Here is a 20,280-nt window from a genome sequence, read left to right on the forward strand (position 1 = left end):
GAATGAGATTGCAAAGTTGAAGGTGTCTATTCCCTTGACGGAAATCATGAAGAACAGCACTTACCGAGGCCAAATCTCCAAGATGTTGAATTTTGATCCAATGCTAGACACGGTGAATGTAGAAGATGATAAGCCTGAGCTGATTTTTGGGCCCGCTTTAAATGGTGAGTCTCCCGAGAGTGATGTCCCTCCGTTTTATATCAATTTGCGATTACATGAGTACGTGCTACACAATGCCATGTTTGATTCGGGAGCTTCACATCATTTGATGCCCAAAGCGATTATGGAGAAGCTAGGACTTGACATCACAAGGAAGTATCATGATTTGTATTCATTTGATTCCATCCGAGTGAAATGTATTGGTTTGATCAAGGACTTGGTGGTGAGTCTAGATCAAATCCCAGCAAAGAATGTTTTGATGGACGTGGTGGTGGCGGATATTCCTCCGCGATTTGGCATGTTGCTTTCGAGGTCATGGGGAGCCAAGCTCAAAGGTACACTTCAGCTCAATTTTTGCTATGCTACAATTCCCGTTTTTGGTCAGATGAGGAAGTTGTATCGGGAACAAAAGATGAAATACATGATCACTAGTAAGGAAACGCCCATCAATCATCCTGTAAATTATGTACAAACAGATTTAGAATCTTTTGTTTTGTTTGCGGATAATTTCAATGAGATAGATAGTCAGTTAGTTCAAGCAGAAGATATACCAGATATTACAGAGAATTTTAGAGAAGTTTTGAGAAAGGAAAGTGAAGAAAGGTCTGCTGCCATAAAGCCAACAGCTGAAATAAATGGGCAGCAAACAGAGAATGCATCAACATCACATTTTCAGCACTTAGAAGACGATGAGGATGGTCTTTGGACCATGGATTTTGATGGTGCGGTGGGTAGCGATGGTGCTAGTATAGGTGTGTGGATTCGAAGCCCATTTTCAGTCCAAAACCAAGTTCCAAGTAAGGTAACGGCATGTTCATATAAATTGGCTTTTGATTGTTCAAATAATGAGGCGGAATACGAGGCTCTTATTGCTGGTCTGAAAATCCTTCGGAAGTTGAAGGCAAAGAAGATAGCGGTATATGGCGACTCCGAGTTGGTTATAAAGCAAGTGAAAGGTGAATTTCAGGCCAAACATCCTCGTATGCGAGCATATCGGAATGTTGTCGTAGATATCTTAAAACTTTTTTCAGAACATACTTTGACATGTGTGCCCCGGATTCAAAATGGTGTTGCGGATGCATTGGCTAAGGCAGCAAGTAATCTGAAAATACCCATGAATTCTAGCAATAAGTTTGAGATATATGTGAAGCATCGTCCTACAGTTCCAGATAATCAAAGGTGTTGGCAAGTTTTCCAAGATGACGAAGAGATCAAAGATTTTCTGCAAATTGAGGGTAATTTCAAAGACATCTCCATAGACACGGAAGCTGAAGGAGTAAATCAGATGGATGTGTTGCAGCTCAAGGACAATTACATTCCTAAAGGATTAATTCCTTTGGAAGAATTGTTCGATCAAGATGATGTGGCCCGCAAACCAACTTTGAGGCCAACGGAAGAAGGTGTCGAAGATGTGAATCTCGGGACAGCCGAAAATCCAAAGATGGTGAAGCTCTCGAAAGCATTGTCGCCCAAGGTAAAGAAAGAATATATCAGATTGTTGTCTTCGTTTTCTAATGTTTTTGCATGGGACTATTCTGATTTGAAAACTTATGAGACAAGTATCATTCAGCATACCATTCCCATAAAGCCAAATCAAAAGCCCTTCCGACAAAAGTTGAGAAGAATTAATCCTAAGTTGCTGCCATTGATCGAGAAGGAAGTCAACAGGTTATATAAGTCTGGAATCATAGTGCCAATCCGATTTTCTGATTGGATTTCCAACTTGGTGCCCGTGAGAAAGAAGACCGGCGAGATTCGCTTGTGTATAGACTTCAGAAATTTGAATAAGGTGTCACTAAAGGACAATTATTCACTGCCCAAAATGGATCATATATTGCAGTGGGTAGTTGGGGCATCAAGGATGTCATTGCTTGATGGTTATTCCGGGTATAATCAGATTTTGGTACATGAAGATGACCGAGACAAGACAGCATTCACTACTCCGTGGGGGACATTTCATTATGCCAAGATGCCGTTTGGATTGAAGAACGCAGGCGCCACATTTCAGCAGGCAATGGACATGGCCTTTGCTAATGAGAAAGATGTCTTTTTGGTCGTTTATCTTGATGATTTGACTGTGTTTTCTAAATCTGATGAAGAGCATTTGTTTCATTTGACTAAGGTGTTCCAAAAGTGCAGAAAGTATGGTATCTCGTTGAATTCGAAGAAGAGACTTTTCGCTATGAGCGAAGGCAAGCTGTTGGGTCATATTATTTCTAAAGATGGCATTCGTATAGATCCTGCATGGGTGGAAGCAATTCAGCAATTAGAGCAGCCCCGAAGCAAGAAGGAGATTCAGTCCTTCAATGGCAAATTGAATTTTCTGCGTCGCTTTATTCCCAATCTTGCCGAACATCTTAGAGAAATAACCAACATGCTCAAAAAGGACAGCGAGCTCAAATGGACCGAAGAGGCGGTAAAGTCTTTCAACTTGGTAAAGTTAATTTTATCTTCAGCCCCAACTTTGATCAGCCCGAATTATACACAAGATTTTATTTTATTTTCATTTGCTTCTGAGCATACGTTGGCAGCCGTGTTGATGCAAAAGAGAGATGGAGTTGAGACGCCCATAGCTTTTTTCAGCCGCATCATAAGGGACGGAGCGCTGAATTATAATATCATCGAAAAGCAAGCATTGGCGCTAGTAAAAGCTTTGAAAGATTTCCGGGTATACATACTGAATTCTCATATTTTGGCATATGTTCCCAACGTAGCTGTAAAGGATGTTTTGGTACAAGCAGAACCAGAAGGAAGAAGGGGTAAGTGGATCGCTGCACTATTAGAGTATGATGTGGAAATTAAGCCTACCAAGTTGATCAAGGGTCAAGGCCTTGCTAAGTTGATGGCTGAAACAAATCTTCATGTCTTAGACATCAATTTGATTGCTGCCTTATCCGATGAAGACGAAGAGAATTCAGCTCTACAGGTATCAGATATCTTTGTTTCCTCTCCTTGGTATGCTGATATTGTATATGTGCTTCAAAATTTGTCTTCACCCCCTGGGATGCCTAGAAACAAAGCTAGAACATTGAAGTTAAAGGCTGCCAAATTTTGTATCATCAAATTTGCACTTTATTGGAAAGACCCCGGTGGCATATTGCTGAATTGTTTAGTCGAAGAAGAAGCTAAGACAGCAGTAGAGGATTTTCATAAAGGTGACTGTGGGGGTCACTTGTTTTGGAAGACCATGGCCAATAAGATCTTAAGAGCTGGTTTCTATTGGCCTTCTTTATTTTCTGATGTATATAAAGCAGTTAAGAGTTGTCATGAATGTCAAATTTTTCAAGGAAAACAGAAATTACAGCCGTTACCTCTCAAGCCCATTGAAATCAGCGCACCATTTCAGCAATGGGGCTTGGATTTTATTGGGGAAATCCACCCAGCATCTTTCGGGCAGCATCGATGGATCTTGACCGCCACAAATTACTTCACGAAGTGGATTGAAGCCATTCCCACCCGGCAGGCCACAGACTCGGTAATTATTTCTTTTCTTGAGAATAACATATTGTCACGTTTCGGCTGTCCACATAAGTTGATTACAGATAACGCACCAGCCTTTAAATCGAAGAAAATGGTTGATTTTTGCTACAAATATAACATCAGCTTGCGGCATTCGACCGCCTACCATCCGCAAGGAAATGGGTTGGCCGAATCTTCGAACAAATCTCTAGTGAACATCATAAAGAAATTGCTGGAAATCAATAAGAAGAGCTGGCACAAAAAGTTAGTAAATGCATTATGGGCTGATCGGGTAAGTCAAAAGAAGTCTATTGGTATGTCACCCTTTGAACTGGTTTACGGGACAGATGCAGTGTTTCCTACTTCTCTTAGTATTCCGGTAGCAAAGTTTCTTCAAGAAGCTGGTGGCGAGGAGGATCCTATGCAACAGTGGATTAGTCAAATGATTCATTTACAGCAGACACGAGAGGAGGTTCTTCAAAATTCCCTTAAGTTGCAGGAGCGCATAAAGAAAATCTATGACAAAAAAGCCAAACCAGATGATTTTCAGATAGATGATGTTGTTTTGAGATGGGATGCCCGAAATGAAGACAAAGGGAAACATGGAAAATTCGACAACTTGTGGAAAGGTCCCTAAAAAATTGCAACATACCGTGGTCCAAATGCCTTTCTTCTCAAAGAAATGAACGGTGATGATTGTCTCGGTGGGTCGGTGAATGGCCGGCTGCTCAAAAGGTATCATGCTTGAGCAATTTTCTGCTCTAATCACTCTCATTGTAATTACCATTTTACTTTCATTATGCAGCAAGTGTGAACTGATCTTCCATTTTTAGTCTAGGGCCCGCGGTGAAGGCTATATTTCCGAAGATGGTGATTAGTTGGTGTGAGTTTTTCAGGTTGTTTTAATCAGTCTTTTTTCTGCATAAAGTGAGTCAATTTGTGTCAAAGTTAGTTCAAATTTCAGTCAATTTTCAGAGTCAATAAAGTTGTCCAAATTTGGGTCACATGTGTAAATATTGACTCCATTGCCCAATGATGATAAAGCACTGGTCTGCTCTCCTAGAGGTCTAAGGTTCTTGGTACCTCCAAGGAGCTACCATCCCCATTGGAGCCAATGTTAGAGTCGGTCTAGTAGCCCTCCATCAGCGATCAAAGCTCTTTGCATTTGCATAAGTAGGTGTCTCATCAGTGTCTTGCATTCCATTAGGCATGCCATAACCCTGATGGAGGAGCTGGTGTCTTTGTCCCCCTCTTGGCACTACTGGATCAGCTTGTTTCAGTTATTAAACTTTGTCAAGGTTACTTGTCTATTGTCTTGAGATCAAATTTTTAGGTCTAGGGTTTTTGGTCAAGTTTGTCTTCAAGCTTATGTCTCTAAAGGTCAATAAGTGCCCAGCAAGCCAGAGGGATGATTTTCAAAGTGTTTCTTCGAAAAATTCTATCTTGTACAGTTAATTTTCACCTTGGATTTAAAAACCCTGTTTTTAAAGCCAAGGTCATTTTTCAAAATTTTGTAAAAAATGGTAAAAATTCACAAGGCTTCAAAGGACAGCATGTAACCCTGGCTCCCTTGCCAAGATCCCTCAGATGCTATCCCTGCAAAAATTATCAAAGAAAAGCATCAAATCAATCAGTTTCAGAACAAAAGGAAACCAAAAAGTCAAGTTTATAAAGTGTCAAAGAAAAACATTATAAAGTGGGTTATGATATGAAATTAATTCAAATAAAGTTATAAAAACCCCAATCTCCCTCCATCGAGCCTCATTGTGCATCCAAGTCATTGAGCAAGTGATTGCAAGTGAGTTCGAGCCGAAGTTGTGAGTTGCAGAGGCGCGCGACCCGTTGAGCGCCCTCCAACAGTGCAAAATTGTAACGGGCGCGACCCGTTGGGTGAGGCGCGCGACCCGTCAGTGCCTTCATTGTAAAAACTACCTGTAAATTCACCAAGGAGCCACAAAATCGCCGAATTGTGTGAGGTAGGCCCTCCAACTCAAAAATTTGTTGCTTGTTATGGTTAAAGGAAATCATGAGTGCATTTCAAAGGTCTCCATTTGCAAATGAAAAGCTCCACTTTGCTTTGGTTTAAAATTGTAAAAATGGCTAGGGTTTATATGTTGTTTTAAGGTATCCCCTTGTTATCATTTTTTCCCCATTTCCCATTTCTTTTTCCTTGTCTTTCTATGTAAATTTCCCTTGCAAAATTGGTGAAAAGCCCTAAACCCTACCCCTCTTCCCTAAGAAATAAAAATCAAACCCTAACCCTACCTCTCATAATATCCATGTAAATAAATTTATATAATGATGCATATGCAATGATTTTGCTATGATTTTTCCCTAAAATCCCTGTTTTATATATTATTATTCCCATTTTCCCTTTAAAGTATCCCTCCCCTAACATTCCCCTCGTGCTCCTTGTCCCCTTGAAACAACATTTTAATCAGCATTTTACAAAGCAGAAATAGCAGTATATTTCAGCCACTTTGCTCTTAAAACAATGTCAGAAACCGAAACCAATTATGAGCAAAGTGATGATCAGGCATCAGCTTCAGAGATTGAGGTACAGAAGAGGCCTCATAAGGGTGGAAAGGGTGGACATCATAGAAGAGAGGAGCCCACCTCTTTGGTAGATTTACAGGCTTGTCCTATGGCAGTCTCATGTTTCCGTTATATGTCTTGCTATGAGTTTTGCGAGAGGATCTCTCAGATTCAGCATCACAGGGAGTTGGCTCGCCTATTTGTTTTACATTTGCGTGATGGACATGTCAACCTTGCCGGGGTGGATTTTACATTGACACCCGAGGTGATTGCACAAGCCACAGGGATACCTAATGTCGGAGAGGTATGGAATAAGTGCAAGGTGTTGGACAGTGTTCAGTTTGAGCCTTTCATTAGACCTGCATTCATGAGACATTTGACGGGTGTATTTCCCTTCAGATTTTTGAGGAGTGAGTATGCTCCCATGATGAGGCTTATCATGCTCTTTTTCACCTGTGAGGGCATATTTTCATAGATATATTCGTACCATATTTGCCTGATGATGCATTTCACACGGGTACGGATGATGAACATCCCTGTTTTCATGTGCCAGAACATTGAGAGGATGGTGCCCTTGATGCAGAGGAAGAGCCCAACACAGCAGTATAGGAGCCTCTATCATTACGGTTTGATTCAGCTTGTGGTCAGACATCAGTTGGCTCAGCAGGGCATCACATGGGAGGAGTTCATCTCTCATGAGTTCTTTACAGCACCACCACCACATCCGGAGATTGTTCATGAGGAGGGAGGACCATCACAGCAGCATGATATCCCCGGGACTAGCCATGTCAGCTCTTCTCCATTGGTCACTTATCACAGAGGCCACAGGGCCTTATTTGCAGCAGCTAGGCGAGTATTTTCTCCACACCAGGTGGAAGGTGTCTCGCCTTCTTCATCAACACCACGAGTGTTATCTCCACACCAGGTGGAAGGGGCCTCGTCTCCGACAGTAGCACAGGTATCAGAGAGGGGCAAACAACCCAGGATTGATGAGGGGCCATCAGGTGTTCCGGATATAGATCTTGTTGATCTTGATGTCAGTTCTCCTAGCCTAGAGTCAAAGGAGATCATTCAGCACCTTAGAGCTGAAAATGATGCATTGCAGAAGAGATTAGAAGGGGCACAATGGACAATCTCATATCTAGAACAGCGCAACAAGCAATTGGAGGATGAGCAAACTCTTGATGAGTTGTGGAGGATTCGTAGTGACCGTAACTTGAATCGAAGAAGACCCGGTGATCTATTTCCCGCTGAGGGAGAGTCTATGCTTATCCAGATCAATGCTCATTTGGAGAGGCTGTTGGTCAAGGCCAACCAAGATAAGGAATTTCTTAGAAACATGAAGAATCATTATTGGGCACGGATGCACATGTACAAGGCAAAGATGAAGGTGCTCCAAAGGTGGTTGGTCAAAGCACAAAAACGGAGAAAAAGGCCCGATCCCCTCCACATCTTGGCTGAGGCTTCCTTGAAGGAGCAAGGCACTAAATAGCTCAGCCACAGCACAAATACCAAGAAATTTTGAACATTTTGGGTCAATTTTGGTTTTTTCAGGCAATTTACAGGTTTTTCCCTCTCAACGGGTCTCACCCCCCGCGCAACCCTTTCATTTGGCTACTCTTTTCCGGGGAAACTCAACATTTCCAGATTTTGCATGAAAAGTTACACATGCTCATCCATTTCCAAGAGATTTTATGAAGTTTTGGGCCTCCAGAAAGTAAAAAAACAAGCAAAAAATGACTTTCTGCCACATTTTTGACACACAGAAAGCCGTCTTGGGAGATTGCAATTTTGGAGGGGAAAATGACCACCAAATTCAAAAATTCTAGTTGGGTTGGAAAGTAGACATCCAGACCTTTCCAACAAGCCTACTCTTGCCCCATTTGGACACCTGGAAGTGCCCCAAAAGTGCCCTCAAAGGCGCGCGACCCGTCAGGAAATGGTGCGCGACCCATCAGGCAAATTTCTCAAAATTTCATTGTACAGCTCGGCAAAACGCAGTTTTGACTGTGTTTGACTTTTTGGAATGGATTGTCATCCTCCTTGATGTAAATAATGTAATTTATGACACTTTTACACTTATGTATCTCTTCTGGAAGATTCATTTATGAGATAGGTGAAAATTAAATGAATGAATTGGTTTCCTAGTTTATAGAGGCAAGTTGTTTTGACTGCCTAGTTTTCAGTGCTTAGTTTAGAATTGGTTGAAACAGCTCCTAGGATAGTGAGCTCGACCCCTAGAGGCAGGGAAAGATGTTATATGATCTATATTATGTACTCTCTTTCTCATTTTCATGGTTAGACTCTTGAGGGAGAAGCTCTTATTGTATTACTCACTGTATCTCTGCAATTTTTGGCAAAGGAAGACCAGGGTTTTGCAGTCCTTTTTGGGATTCTTGTGGTCTCATGTATTGATGGTGTGTTTCTCTTTGTACTTGTAAGTGTGTTATGTGAAATCATTTCCTTACTTTTCCTTCTGCACATTAGGCAAATGAAGTGTTAAAGTAGAACTCATGACTGTCATGCTCTGCTTTTAAGTTTGCTTAATATCAATGTTTTCGACTGTTTAAAGGGAATTCAAGGTTATTTCTTGCTCTCTTTAACTCCTCACCAGTCATTCTCATCCATCCATCTCTATTAAAGGCATCAATATTGTTTCCTACCTCGCCCCAAAGAACCCCCTGCGAAAACTTTGTCCAATCCCCGCACCTAAAATTGCCATTTCCCCAATTTTCCACCAAAAACCCTAAAAATCCCAAATCAACCCTTTTGATCAGTTTACTAGCCTAAAATCAGTGTTACCCTATTGGTTATCTCACCCATTGAAGATCTTTCTCGAGATAGACAGGAGAGAGCCCTCTCTTGCCCCGTAGGGCTAGCTACGAGGCTAAGTGGTTTGATGTTGCCTTGAGGTTTACCTTTCTCAGCCTGAGGTGAAATTTCAAGTGCTAACACATGGGAAGAGAAAAAAGTGTGGACGAAATATGGACCCCACTAAAATATTAGCAACAATATCATATAAGTCCAATGCTTGTGTTGGTGTTATTGCAAACAACAAATATGCATTGTTTAATACTAAAATATCAGCAATAAAATTCTTTAGTGGGAAGTGCAATGAACCGCACATTGAAAGCTTCCTCCACAGTTCCACATATATGCCTAATTTGAAAATATTCAGAAATATGAAAATACACATTATTTACAATTAAAAAATGTTAATAATATAAGTATAAAGTTTGCATTTTTAATACTAAAATATATAATCAATTGAATAGAAATAGTATGCATTATTTTCAGTTAAAATATTATCAATAATCTAAGCATAAAAAATGTGATTGAGCAAATATGCATTATTTAATATTAAAATATTAGCAATAAAATCCATGTACACTAACTAGAGCGATCCGCACATTGAAAGCTTCCTTCGCACAATAGAGTTATTCCGCACTTCTGCACATGTGCCTAATTTTAAACGTATTCAAGGGTACGAAAATAAGTATTATTTACACTTAAAATATCACCAATAATATCGTATACATCAATCGCTTACTAAAATATTAGCAATAAAAGCCTTTAATATGAATGTATTTATCAATCAATGACACGACTAACCCAAAGGTGTTATTATGTATGAAGATAGCTATCACTCTGCAAAAATATTTATGCAAAAGAAACAATTAAATAGCTTTATGTGAAACGCGTCATGTGTAGAAGAAGTGGTTTCACAACTTCTCTTACAGTGTGTTATTCCTCTTAATGGGGTTTGTGCTAAACATTTCATTGTACTTTGACATAGGGCATAGTCAATGAATTAAATATAGCAATACAAATAAAGGTCATGCATGGAAATTAAGTGTTATAATCGAAATTAAGCCAAAATTTCTTGTTCTATTGTTCAAAAGTTCGAAAAAGCATTGGGCTATACAAGTTATTTTAAATTGATATCCTTTCTTAATGTGGGGGACAAAAAAATAAAACAACTATGTAAATTACTACATATCCTCGATATCACTTATTTCAAAACATGTAAAAAATTTAAGCATATAGGGACACAAAGCGTTGATTCTTTTCTTTACTTTTAAAAGGAAGGCATTGAACTTAAATATTCCTAGTCCAACATTACATTTTCATATTATTATTATTATTATTATTAAAATTTCTATTATGTACCTATCGAACTGTGTTAAGTGTTCAACACATATGTTTAATATTTATATGTTAACGTCACAATACTACTTACTAGTTTTTGTTGTGTTGTCCATAGCAGCATTCGTGAGGAGTTCATCATGCAATCTTTTTAGCCTACACGTAACGAATACATGTAAAAGTAGTTTACATAGGAGATGGTTACAAATAGAATCCTCATCTAGGTTGTAAGATATTTTTCTAATAGTTGCACAATGTGAGGGACTATCATTTAGAACGAAAGTGCAAAACATGTAGCATTAGTGATAGGTTAACATTGCATTATTAGTTCTATATGCAATTATTAACAACGTTTATAAAATATATGCTACAATGCTCTAGAAATGATGTACAAAGTTAAAATACTATATGATTTGATAATACTAAACATGTTTGAACAAAATATGTTATTGTCATATAGTTCTTATTTTTTAAGTACTTCTGTGCTATGGAATTAGGAACTCTTATTTTTATTATTTCTATATATTTTGTCTAACTCATATGGTCATAGCGCACAAATGAATACAAGCATAATAGATAACATTAATGACAATCATAACTCTTGTAAGAGGTGCGCTTTTGCTTTATTTATTGTACGTTGATTATATTTGCATTACACATCGCAAATGTTTTTTTTTTTGCTCTCATTACTTTTGGGCCATATTTTTAATGTACTATAACTAATTTTTTTTTTTTTTAATTTCCAGGAAACATATGACACTCAGAGATTTGGATTTATGATCAAAACTACAAGGAAAAAAGTATTGTGAAAATTCCTATAAAATTTTTGTATTTGCTAAAACTAAAATCTATCTAGAATTTGTGTACACTACTAATGGGTTTTCTTTATCTTATTGTGTTTTAATTAACTAAGTATTACATAGCTTCAATTATAATGTCCTTTTAAGCAGTGATTTCAGTGTAATATTTGTGAATAGGAAAAAGTTATCGAATTCGAATGATGCCATAGTAGACATGGACGCTTGTGTGGAGATAGCAATGAGTAGTATCACAGAAACAAATATTGCAATAGACAAAAAAAAACAACAGAAACTAGTGAAGAAACAAACACAAATAGGTACTTGTGTGCACATTCAATTAACTTTGTATCAGATTTTTCCTTTTTTCCCTTTTTTTACCCGTCTTCATATTTCTATTCTATGCTCTCTTTTTTATTAAAATTTTTTTTTATTCCAATCCAATGCTCATGAATAAGAAAAAAAAGGTTGATTCTATGCCATTGTTGATCGAATATATGAATAACAATATAACTAGGAAGGCTTTTCATGGCATTGTCTTGGTCACATATCAAACATTTTTGGACAATACAAATAAATCAAAAGCAATATTATGTGCAGAATTAACAAATAAGAAAGCAGACATTACAATAACATTTATTTTTCCAACATCGTTAATCGAATAGCATGAGTCAAAGCTTATTGCAAATGCGAGTGTTTCTATTAAATATTTCAAAATTATTCCAAAGCATAAATACGATAATGGTGATTTTGACAGAATTATTTGTCTAAATAGTTTTAGAGGCATAGAAAAGATTTGTCCTATTTGTGTAAAGTAACATTTTTCTGTAAACATGACAATTGCAAATCTATCATGAAATTAAAATGCTTTTCCAGTAGGCACAATCGTAGCTATTACAATTTCGGTAACGCAAACAATAATGCAATATGTCCTGGAAATCGAATATGGAAATGGAGAACGGGATAGGGCTACAGTAAGCTTTGTTTTATTTGAAAGTTTTATTGTTATGAATCTATTGTCCATCTACTATTTTGTTTCCCCCCACCAGAAAACTCAATTTTCATTGAAATAAAAAACAATTTACGTATACGTACATTTGTATATCCCAATTTTCGAGGAAAACATTATTCATTATCTATTGTAGGCTTTCATATATTTTTTTACAAATGTTTCATATGCAATAGGTTCAAGCACATGATAAGATTGTTTTGGCATGTGTTTCAATTCAAATATATTTGTAACAAAAAAAATTGTCATTGACCTTACTAAAAAATATAGTTAAAAAACAAGAAAGAGTTTTTTGTACTTTTCATTCGATGTTCATATGTGCACTAAACACAAGAAATAAATTTCATAGTCTAAGAAACCTGCTTTCCTCTCCAAGTATAATATGCATGGTAAGCTATATCATATTGTTTAAATAGACATGGATAAAGAACAAAAATAAGAAAGAAATTTGATTTTGTGTTACTGAACATTTGTTTTCTATATTAATTCAACAACATTTTCAAGCATATCTGAAAGCGGTTAACGTATATACGAACCCATTCGAAACTTTTTGTGCAAGATGCATCGCTCCAATTACAACTACTAGAACTATGAACAATACTATGCTTTATTGCAGTGCCTGCAAGCAAGAATCTCGCTTTATTTATTTTCATTGCTAAATTGCATCATACATGCAACTGACAGGGCTGAAAATAGTGTATTCCGAAGGGCATCGAATTGGAAAGATTATGACCCACACTACAACAAATTTCCTACAACCAATACTATGAAGACAAAATAGATGCTATTGAAATCTTAAGCAACAATGAGACACATGGAACATTTATGATAGACCATCAAACTTTAGTTTTACGTATACAATGACATGTTTCTTTGTTTACATTGTTAAGCAATTAAAAAACAACACAATACTTGCTCAGTGCATTGCTAGGCATGCTAATATCTCTTTCATTTTACTGGACATTTGCGATCTGATTTCACATTATCAATCAATATACTATACTCACGCAAACAAGATTAGCTATATACTCATTAGATCAATACGACAATTTTTTTTACCAATGAAAATGCTACTATGATATTGTATATAAATGTAATCCAATGAACTATTTTTTTGTTTTGGCTCTACATTTTATACTATGTTATGTCTCCTTTTGTTTTCTTTTCTCATTTTCTTTTCTTACATTGTTTTCTTGATTTATCAAATTTGAAAGCTCTATAACTACTCATGGAATATAAGTTCATTACATTCCAATTTTCGGTGACATTACTTTACAATAACAATTTTCTTTTTTTACAAATTCAATATTTTTTTCTATTTAAACAACTATCCCATACAAGATTTAGGCAACTATTTAAATAAGTAATTGTCATACAAAGTTGAAACGAGTTTATAAAGTAATATAACTTATAAAACATATTACATTTATACGTAGATCTGTAATCCAAAATAATCTAAAATGTTTCTTCGTGTTAACTCTGTCAAGAATATTACAATACATAGCCTTTAGCATATATTTAATTTCAAAATATATTTAGTAAATAGAAAGAAAAAAATGGTAACACTTTCACTACTAATTAACATTTGTACTGATTATGCTATTGGAATCGAGAATTGATCCATTTGTTCATGATTTGTAACAACTCTTTTGACAACATTCTTACATTATCTAGTTCATCTTTGAGATGCCTTAGCATTTGTTGGAGTTCTCATATTTTATAGATTAGCATTAAGATACCTTTGTTAAGCATTAAGATATCTTGGTTGAGCATTAAAATATATTTTCTCCCTGCATGTAAATATTCATCTATGCCCCTATCATTATTTATTTGATACATTTATACGTTGTTAGTAAAAAAATGAAAAAAGCACTAGACAAATTTTAAAGAAATACCTCAAAGCACTCAACGGTTTCAGAACAACGAAGCAAGTTAATTTCTTATAATGTACTAACTAGTCTAGAAATAAATGAACATTGAAAAATTGCTTTTATAGGTAATGGGCATATACATAATTCATAAGAAGCAATAAGTCATCTAAATCATGAATTGACATTTAAGTTCTGAAATGACATTTAACTACTATCGATTTCAATGGTATCCACTAACCAGTAATTGTTATCAATGTGGATTGTATTAATTTTCCTAATCGTTAATTAGAACATACTATTGTGAAATGTATTACTTTAAGTCATGTATATTTTACTTAAATTCCAATTTGATATAGTGTAATTGACATGATTCTGTTTCATTTTATAATTCACCCTACACACTTCAACAATCAGTGTTGAGATATTATTTTATTAAAATAGTAAATTGCATTAAAATCATAAATAGCATTAACTAAATCTCTTTTTCCAATAAATAAAATTATTTTCCATAATTATTCACTGAACTAATGTGTATCCAACAAATTTACTATGTAGACTTTCCTTGTTATCGTCCATCTTTTACTTTGTAAAAGTAATTTCAGAACCTAGATGTCAATTCACCACTCGAATTCCTTTTTTCCTTTGTCACATAATGCAAATATAAACGAACTTAGGTAGCTAGACATGGGATTTAAATGATTGTGTCTCATTGATATCGCACTACCATTTACAACTACCTAGACAAAATCTATATTAATCAAGTAATAAAATATGTTATAAACACTAATGTTATACTACACAAATAATGACTATAATATGTGATATCAAATTTTATAATTGAAAATTGATACTACACGTTAGCTTTGAACTTTAACGCAGCCAAACTTAGAACTTACACATCAGTTCTGAGAAAAAATCTACAAAAACCTTTAATGCAAAATGTGGAGGTTCGCAAAATAAAATCTTTAAAGCTTCCTCCGCACAATAGACTACATTTGTACTTCCACACATCTCCTCCATTTTAGCAACATAACCATAAATAAAGCTTGTGTTCAATGGTTCAATTTTCTTCGAACTACAAACAACATTTACTCAATTTACTATTGATATTTGATAATATGGAGATATGCATTATTTATAATTAAAATATTGCAAAACAAAATATGGAATATTTAATACTAAAATATTAGCAACAAAAAGCATTATTTATAATTAAAATATTAGCAATAATATTGTATCGGTCTATCACTTTCTTCGATGCTATTGCAAATAGAAAATATGGATTATTTAATACTAAAATATTAGCAATAAAAGCTTCAATATGAGGTGTAGAGATACACAAACCCGCACAATGAAATCTTGAAAGATTCTTCATTGCAATGGACTTCTTTTGCATATGTGCTTAATTTCGTAAAAATAACCATAAATAAAGTTTTTTCCTAATGTTTTGATCATTCATGTCGTTACAGGTTTTTTGCATTCCATAATAATCCAACTTTTGTTCAATTGAGTAGTGATATTCGGAAAGACAAAAATTTGCATAATTTATAACTAAAATACTTTGAATAGAAAATATGGATGATTCAATATCATTGACTTCAACTCAATATTATCAATCTCACTTTTGATTTGTGGTCCTTATAGAACATAATCATCAGCATTCGTATTGCCATTGTGTGGAAGTTCATTGTGCACAATTCATTGTGTTGACCTACGCACATCAATCTTCTAGACAATAATTCAATTTTTATAATGTTCTAGATATCTCATTCTGCTCTATTATATAATTACAAGGAAGAGCATAAATGGATGTTCAGTCCTTATGTTTGTAATCATTAACCATTAATACATATTAACTATATTAACTATAATCATTAACTATATTATTTTCTTATAATATTAATAGACTATGCATTTGACGAAAGTAATGGATCGAATGAATTTATAACCATAATCAGGGTCACCGTAAAACATTCTCAATACTTACAGTAAGAGCAGTCACATTTTAGATTATCCAAATAAAAGGATAGGATGTATCATAGCTACTAGCACTGTAGACCTCATTGTGCAGAGCAAGTATGGGTTGAGACAAAAATGTGGATGAAATGCAGAACCCGCTTGATTACAATCATATAAGTCCAACGCTTGTTTCGGTGTTATTGCAAACATTAAATATGCATTATTTAATACTAAAATATTAGCAATAAAATCCTTTAGTACCAAATGCGGTGATTCCCACATTGAAAGATTCCTCCGCAGAATGGAATTTCTCCACACTTCCACACATATGCTAATTTGAAACATATTAAGAAAAAACAAATGCATGCATTATTTACAATTAAAATATTACCAATAATATAAGCACAATTCTGCAATGCGAATAGTGAAAATACACACAATGAATGCTTCAAAGATTTTTATACAATGAATCAGTTAAATAGAAATAGTATGCATTATTTACTACTAAAATATTATCATTAATATAGAAAATATGGATTATGTTTTGATACTAATATTAGAAAAAGGCCTTCAATGACAAATGCAAAGATATACACAATGAAATCGTGAAAGCTTCCTCTGCACATCCCATAAACAATGCTTATGTGCAATGAGATGTCATTTACTTAAAAGCTAGTAGCATACATGATTTACTATTAAAATTATCTATAATATGTGCGTAAACAATGTTATTATTTGCATAATAAAAACTTGAAATCTTATTTCACACGACGAACATTCTCTACACTTCTACATGCCCCATAAACAAATATTTTTCTCAATGAAATGTGATTTTGTACACAAATTTATGTACACTCCACAAAACTTTTACTCAATCTCCTACTAGTATGCATTATTTAAAAAAAATGAGCAATAATATTAACAGTTAGTGCAAAGTGCGAACATCCACACAAATAGCACTTCCACACAAGAGACTAAATAAGCAGATATTCAATATTTTTGAAAATACGAAAATAATCATCATTTACAATTAAAATATTACCAGTAACTTCATATACATATATCATTTACTAAAATAGCTACTTTCTTTACTCCACATATAGCATGTATAGAAGAAGTTCTACAGACATTGTTGTGTGGACCAAGCAATGTAGAACAAGCATGCGCTGAGATAAAAATATGGATGAATAGTGCATAACAAGCATGGGCTGAGATAGAAATCTAGATGAAATGATCCACGTGGATGTTTGTGGCCACCCTCCTATTCCACTTAGACCCCCACCACTATCTCTTTCAGTTTTTCAGTTTTCTTAATTGTAGCACAGTGTACTATTTTTGGCATTTTTTGGGTCCTAAACTTCCAAAGTCATTTTTAGGCCATAAAAGACGTTTTTGGGGAAAATCAAGGCAAAAATGAGTCTTCAATTGATGTTTTCCACTCGAAATTTGTATTTCTCATATAGATATTTCTAACGAGGTATTGTGCACGTGAAACAGAGATCATATGCCAAAGTTATGACCCTCAGAAGTTGATGTAACAATTTAGCCAAATGGGGCCCATAGTTTTGGCACTTCATCACCTAGGGTTAGGACTTTAGATGCTTAGGGTTTTCCACTATTTCTAAAAAATAAATAGTCCTTCGAGTCTCATTGTAACACAGCTCAAAGGCATGTAGCCGCCACATCTCTTTTCAGAGATAAGCTACCATCACTCGAGCTAGTCTTATTTCCATTATGTTTGTAAGCATATTTAAGTATTTGATATTAATGAAATGAAGTGTTATTTCTGCTTCATCTTTGTTTTTATGGTTATATTTGTAATTTACTACATTCTTGTTTAAGTTTGGATCAGTGGTATCAGAGCAGTCTTCTCTTTCTCTGCTTTTCTTTGCATGTCCCCAATGAGGTCAGGATATAACAAGTTAGGGCTCGAACTAGACGAACCTTTGCAAGGCCAGCCTCAGAAAACTCAATGGCCTCCTATGGTGAAAGAGAAGAAATATGAAGGGGCATGATATCCTTTCAAAATCTTTCTCAAAAAATACCTCGAGCGACAAAGGAATGCGATTATGGACAACTTTGCTTAGATCTTTCAGCGGCTACCCAAGGGTGATGCATCCCCTTCTAGTAGCTACTCTAGAAGCGCCACACCCTTTAAGGTACAAGTTAACTTTGACATCCCCATATTTGAGGATCAAATAGATGCAAACATCGTAGATAAATGGTTAAATATGCTAGAAGAATATTTTTATGTTCATGATTTTTCCAGCCAGAAAAAGATTACTTTTGCACTTCTCCAAGCTGCTGCCCATGTCCAGCACTAGTGGGAAACCTACTATGAGAAGAAGGAAGAAAGTACACCCTTACTATTTTTAGCTACACCCATTTGGAATTCGTTTTGGGTTGCCATCAAGGAGCACTACTACCCTGTAGGGAGCTATGATGATAAATACATAAAGTGGACCACGCTACAACAGGGAAGGGACCAACACATCCCATAGTTTACCAATGTATTTCATCCTTTGTACGAAGTTGGGTATTAAGGATTTTGAGCGACATTTGATGCTCAAGTACCACAGCTACCTAGACAAGCACATCCATGATGAGATGGATTTCCTGGACATCTCCTTGCTTGGCACGATGTATTGATACGCTATCAAGATTGAGCAGAAGTTAAAAAAAAATGAGACTTTGGATCTGCGAATCCGAATCAAGGGAAAGGCACCCCCAAACTGCTGAGAAAAGGAAAAAGCAAATGCAGGGCCACCTGGGATAACCCGTTGAAGCCACAAGAAAATAAAAAAACCATGAAGACAAAGAAGGACATGGGAAAGTGGTGTGAGTTCCATAAGAGCTCCACTCACAACACAAGTGAGTGCCAAGCCAAGCAGTGACTGGTGCTTGAGCTGAAGACTTCTAAATCAGATGCATGTTCCGAATCTAAGTCAAAACATGACCAGGCGAATGAGAAAGAGAATAAAATCATTGACGCAAAGCCCAGTGTTATTTTAGCCACCACCAATATCCAAAAGGTTTATCCTAAAGATCCAGAGGAGGGGGAAAGCCTCTTCCACTCAGAGATGTGGTTGAAGGGTTCTTCGTTGTAGTTCATTGTCGATAGCGGGAGCCAAAAGAACTTCATTTTAGCATAGGCCATGAAGTGGATGGGCCTATCAACTATAGCACATCCACAACCATACACCATCGGGTGGCTTCACCAAGGACAATATCTCCACGTCAGCCAACAGTGCCTCCTTCCCTACAACATCAAGCCCTTCATGGATGAGGTACTATGTGATGTTTCTCCTCTTGAATTTTGTGACGTATTATTAGGACAACCATACTTGTGGAAGTGGCATGTTATATATGAGTCTAGACCTCGCTTTGTTATTATTTCTTTGGGTAATAAGTTATACAGGATATCGGAGGTAGCCCCGCGTACTACCATCTCTTTGATCTTTGCGAAGCAATGCAGTAAGATCATCTCCCAAACTGGAAAATTTATTTTCCATCGAATTTGCTCTCAAAGTAAGGGGAAGATCGTAGTGACATCCATGGCCCCAGAAAAGATATGGTCATGGAATAATATAGTGCTATCTTCTCCTCACCCACAGGGGTACCTTGCACTTTCAGATCAAGCATTCGATCGATCTAACTGTCAACGCACCTCTACCAAACGGGACGATATATCTAGGAGTTGCTGCAAAAAAGGGCACAGTCGACCAAGTTCCTCACCTTTTGGGAGCCCAGTTGTACTTGTACAGAAGAAGGATGGGGCTTGGAAGCTCTACATTGATTATCATGCACTAAACAAAATCAACGTTAGGAACATGTATCCAATCCCATGGATTGATGACCTTCTGGACCAACTCAAGGGGGGCCAATTATTTCAACAAGATCGATCTAAAGTCTGGCTATCACCATGTTCCAATAGAGCCCACAAATGTATGGAATACCGCCTTCAAATCCAAGGAAGGCCTTTTTGAATGGTTGGTTATTCCCTTCGGGTTGACAAATGCCCCTACTACTTTTATGAGGCTAATGGATGACATCTTGTGGCCCTTCACCAACTCATTCTTGTTTATTTATCTAGATGACATCCTTATCTTCAGCAACAATTGGGAAGAACACTTGCAACACATTCAGCAAGTCCTTCAAACCCTTCAACAACAAAAATTATGTGCCAACTTGGAGAAATGCGCCTTTGTCATGAGCCAGGTCCAATATTGTTTCATCGTAGATAAGAATGGTGTGCATGTGGATCCAACCAATATCCAAGTCATTCGGGATTGGTCAACTCCGATCACTTTAACAGATCTTCGCAGCTTTTTAGGCCTTACAAATT

Source organism: Pinus tabuliformis, chromosome 1_2, assembly GCF_031772625.1.
Source record: "Pinus tabuliformis cultivar Carrire ecotype Pingquan chromosome 1_2, CPIR1, whole genome shotgun sequence".
Lineage (NCBI taxonomy): Eukaryota > Viridiplantae > Streptophyta > Pinopsida > Pinales > Pinaceae > Pinus > Pinus tabuliformis.